Genomic DNA, 5,270 nt, shown 5'->3' with positions numbered 1-5,270 from the left:
AGTATCTTAAATACTAGTAGCACACATTTCCCCCCACGCTACTACTAACAAATTAAGAATTAAAAATAATAATTAGATGCAGCATTCATGGATGAAGATGAGAGACACATCCAGTGCAAAATAAATTAAGGTCACAGGACCATCTTAACACTTGCACCATTCATGGATGCAACATTGAACATCTCAACTGCAAGAGATCACGTGATTCCATTTAACAATAGACACACACAACCAAAGGTGGGTACCTTTCCTAGTGTTCCACCAGCAGCCTAAACATACCACTTCTCTAGATGTATCTACCAAGGCTCGGAGTTCAGATGCTGGTGGACCCCAATCCTCCCTCCCCCCAAACGATGGTACCGAGGTCCTCCACCTCGGCGACCTCTGGCGTCACGATCACCTGGACGATCATCTGTGTGACGTCGTCGCCGGGCTTCACGGTGAAGTCCACCTCCGAGTGGTTGAAGAGCACGACGCCCACCAGGCAGCGGTAGTCCGCGTCGATCACCCCTGTGGCCACGTCGGGAAAGTGAAAACTTGTTAGTGCTCGTCAGCGTCCAAATCCAGTAGGGTATTTTCTTACTTTTTAGCACATGCACACGAATCAATAGTATAGCCAGAGGGTGGTCCTTACTTGTTGCACGAGATGTGAAGAAGGGCGAGTCCCATCCTTGTTGCACGAACAAATCAATGGGAGACACTGCCGCGAGCCGTGAAGAAGGCTGGGTCCCCTCCTTGTGTAAATAGCTCAGGTGCCTAAAGTTGTAAGGAATCTTAATACAATGAACTCATAGTAATGCATAATAACAAGAAAAAGAAAAAATAACCATGGATCCTAAATAAAAAGATCATTCTATGAGTCAGGTTGACAGTTTCGAGACGACATAAGCATCATAGATGAAAGAATTACCAGGATTTGTTTATTCATTAGTGCTGATCTCCACGGGCAACTAGCAGTGTATGCTGATTCACAATGTACACATCGAACCCCCAAAAACCAAAAACATTTCTGAGTGAGCAACAAACCAACTGACTGCTCGACCCTAAAAAAACAAACATTTTTTGTGACTTTCCCTCTCCATTAGTACAAAAGGCAGAGAAACAAACATTTCTTTGTGATTTTCATTTTCTTTTACTACAAAAGGCAGTAAAATAAACTCAGACTATATATTTCAGTTACAAAAAATATTTCAACTTAGGAATGGAGTATATAAATCAGACTAGATAGATAACACTACTGAAGCTTACAAGCAAATACATGGGGCATACAAAGATGAAGAACCTGCGGTCCTTCAAGTAAATATGAAGACAAAATGAATGTTTTACTTGTTATTCTATTTGACCCCAGTATCTGTCATGCATACAAATACATGTGTGTTCGACAAAATTTGAAGCTATGCATTATAGTTGCTATCAAAAAGACATTGTAAACCTATCTTGGTTGTAAATTACTGTGATGTAAGATGCCACCAAAAAAATGTATCTCCATCTTGAAATTTAGATTTCATTGACACTATACATAGGTCAGACAAAACACTGTAATTCAAGCAAAAAACAGTAGCTTTGCTTAAGAACATGATACTGAGTACTTACAATTTATCTTAAAATTTCAGAATCAAGAAGCTGAAGGAAACAAAGGCGAAGTAAGAATGCGAGGATGAGTCATACCTGCAAGATGAAGAGCATGCATCCCTTCATGTAAGCCAAAAATAGCTCTTGTGAAAAAGGAAACAAAGATCAGGTTGTCGTATCTAAATGGTTTGTAAAATATTGTATTTACAGAATGGGACGTACACATTTACTGAACTTCTTTAGAATGGGGCACAAAACTGATAAGAATACAAAAATATTCAGGTAAACTAGAAGTGACACATTACTAAAAATTACAGTCCAAAACCACTTTAAATTCAGGCAACCAAAAAGAGAAGGAATACACATTACTGGGCAAAAATGCACATTAAATTACAGTGCATATTTTCAGTCTAAATATTTTCAGTTAAGTAACAATGATTTGTACTGTAGTTTCAGTCTTTTATTAGTCTATCTTACAATGCAATTTTACATTGCAAACACTACCATTACAAAGGGAATTCACTCGAAGTACATAGGGATTTACAGTGTAAGTATGAATATTAGATTGACTAAACTTATTCTTTGCACAAGTGAGAAATCTGAAACCCTTCTTGTACTTCTGCTGCTGCTACTAGTACAACCTAAGCACTAACAACAATTGAGCAAGAAATATAGTGGAGGACGAAACTCTGTGTTGCCGGCCGACAAGGCTGAGCATTAGGTGGCGGATGCGAGGGCCGGACGGGGAGAGCAGAGTCACTTAGAGTGAGTGTAGCTGTGTCTTGCTTGACTTGACCGATGAATCACATGTCACTACATACGTACTAGTTTTCCTTAACTTGACCGACCAACATCTTAAACTATGATTAGCATCCAATGACCCGGCAAAAAGGAGATTAGCCTATAATGATGATCATACGTATGCTAGTACTTGAAGCAGGCAAAAGTATATGGGAAAGAAACGCATTGTATGCCCTGCTCTGCTGTGCCCTCCCCTCTTGCTGGACCAGATACATTCATTCATCGACTGGGATCGTTCAATGTGGGTTAGTGAGCACTAAACAAACAATGAGGATTGTAGGTGGGCAGAGGCTGTAGGCAGCCATGGGGGTGTCGTGAACAGAAAAACGATATGTGCATAAACACAAGTAGCTCGTGGGCACGCGGACAGGAGCTCACCTCGTGGATGAGATGAGATGGTACTGTGCTTGATTACAGTAACAGCAGGTGCAGGAGGGATATGACGACGGTGCGCGCAACTTCACTTCGTCCTTGCCCGCCGCTCTATTCAGTGCCTCCTCGCTGTCCGCTACCCATCCATGGCTTCAGGCCCACACCTAGCAGCTTCTCCATGGCCCGCCCCTTCCTTCAACTGCCTGCACACAACCACGCGAACACACGCACGCATCAGACCTGGGGAAGAAGAAGAAGAACCAGAGGAAGAAGAAGATGCTACTTTTGGAGGGGATCCCGTGCTACTGCACCTGTGCCGGATTTGGGATATGGTTTCAAGCAGCGTTAGAGGTTGGACGGCGCAGATAGGGATGGAAGGAGGAGTCGTCCCCCTCTGCTGGTTCCTCGTAGTGGAGAAGGAGGGAGATCCTGCCGGCAACGGACCTCTGGTGGTCGCCGCAGCCCGACCATGGTGGCGCGCAAAAGGAGGCTCCTCCAAAGCGGCCGGCGAGAAGACGAGCTGGGGGAGGTGGAAGGAGACGCGGGTTGCCGGCGTCCTTGTCGCCGTCGTTTGGGGGCAGAGGAGGCATATGTGGTGTGAGAAAGATTGGTTGGGGGAGGGGCGATGGAGGAGGAGATAAGGTTGCGGTGCGGTGCCACTAGTTGTAGCGCGGGCCACGGGTGCTTCGTTGCTGCTAAAGTGGGGTACATTAGCTGATTCGGTCAATTTATAGTAGTCGTGGGAATTGCAGCACGCGCTACTACTAGAAGCGCGGCTTTTATACTCCTCGCTGCTACTATAAGCTGTCATGGGGGGATATTTAGTAGTAGCATGGAAACAATAGACCCGCGCTACTACTATTTTTTAGTAGTAGCGCACTGCTTTTACCCGCGCTACTACTAAATAGTAGTAGCGCGGCTTCCATTCCCACGCTGCTGCTATTGCTCTGTCTATAAGCTTTTTCCTAGTAGTGCAAACTAGTAATTCGAAGAGACTTTCAAAGATAACCAATCATACATAAAAAAATTCAGAGAAGATTCAAATATTTCTCATAAATAAATTTGATCATAAACCCACAATTCATCGGATCTCGACAAACACACCGCAAAAAGATTTACATCGTATAGATCTCCAAGAAGAAGAATGAGAACTTTGTATTGAGATTCAAAGAAAGAGAAGAAGCCATCTAGCTAATAACTATGGACCCGAAGGTCTGTGGTAAACTACTCACAACTCATCAGAAAGGCCTTGGTAGTGATGGAGAGGCCCTCCATGGTCGATTCCCCCTCCAGTGGAGCGCCGACGAAGGCTCCAAGATGGGATCTCGCGGATACAGAAGGTTGCGGCAGTGGAAATAATTTCTCGTGGTGCTCCTGGATGTTTTCGGGGTATGTAGATACATATAGGCAAAGAAAGTCGGTCAGGGGAGCCACGAGGGGCCCAGAAGGTAGGGGGCATGCCCACCCTTACTGGGCGCGCCGGCCACCCTCGTGGCCGCCTCGGCTACTTCTTGACGTCCACTCCAAGTCTCCTGGATTGCGTTTGTTCCAAAAAGATCGCTCCCGAAGGTTTCATTCCGTTTGGACTCCATTTGATATTCCTTTCCTTTGATATACTGAAATAGCAAAAAAAACAATTCGGGTCAGGCCTCCGGTTAGTAGGGTAGTCCCAAAAATGATATAAAAGTGTAAAGTAAAGCCCATTAACATCCAAAACAGGTAATATAATAGCATGGAACAATCAAAAATTATAGATACGTTGGAGACGTATCAGCCCCCGGGCCACTTTTCTAGCACCGGCGGCAAAAAATTCTTCCACTCACGTCCCCAAAGCATCACTTTTCGCCGGATTTGAAGAAAAACAACACCGGCAGTCCCACCCCGAACCCAGCCCCCTGTGGGGCAGCTGGGCGTGCCGGCGGCTTCTTTTCCTCGCTGCTGGCCCAACCTCAGCCTCCCACCTCCCTCTCTCCTCTGTTTTCTCGACCAGCTACGCCTCTTCCCGTCGTCCTTCTCCACCGCTTCCTTCTCCACCAGCTACATGATACGTCTCCAACGTATCTATAATTTATGAAGTATTCATGCTATTATATTATCCATATAGGATGTTTTATATGCATTTATATGCTATTTTATATGATTTTTGGGACTAACCTATTAACCTAGAGCCCAGTGCCAGTTTCTGTTTTTTCCTTGTTTTTGAGTTTTACAGAAAAGGAATACCAAACGGAGTCCAATTGACGTGCCAATTTTTGACGAATTTTTATGGACCAAAAAAGCCCCTGGAGTGCAAGAGTTGGGCCATAAGAGTCCCGGGCTGCCCACGAGGGTGGGGGCCATGCCCACTGTCGGGGATATACCCCGCGGTATGACCCGGCCAGATTCGTAACCCGACCAGGACTTGGTAAACCGACCAATGTTAAACCGGAAGACAGTTAAGACGGACGGTAAACCGGCGAGTGTTAAACCTGCAAAGTTAAGACAGATGGTAGCACCGGCAGGTGTTAAGTCAATCATAATTCGGC

The 5,270-nt window shown here is 45.0% G+C and overlaps 1 long non-coding RNA gene across 1 annotated transcript; it reads right to left on the bottom strand.

The window, feature by feature from the left end:
* Positions 1-692: 692 nt before the first annotated feature.
* Positions 693-2,790, bottom strand: LOC119366872. Its single transcript, XR_005176127.1, has 3 exons — positions 2,752-2,790; positions 1,669-1,715; positions 693-756 (listed from the first exon to the last, which is right to left on the bottom strand). It is a non-coding gene; the product is annotated as an uncharacterized LOC119366872 (long non-coding RNA).
* Between the last annotated feature and the right edge of the window lie 2,480 nt (positions 2,791-5,270).

This window comes from Triticum dicoccoides, chromosome 2B, assembly GCF_002162155.2.
Source record: "Triticum dicoccoides isolate Atlit2015 ecotype Zavitan chromosome 2B, WEW_v2.0, whole genome shotgun sequence".
In the NCBI taxonomy this organism is placed as follows: domain Eukaryota; kingdom Viridiplantae; phylum Streptophyta; class Magnoliopsida; order Poales; family Poaceae; genus Triticum; species Triticum dicoccoides.
This window is presented reverse-complemented; position numbering and strand designations above follow the sequence as displayed.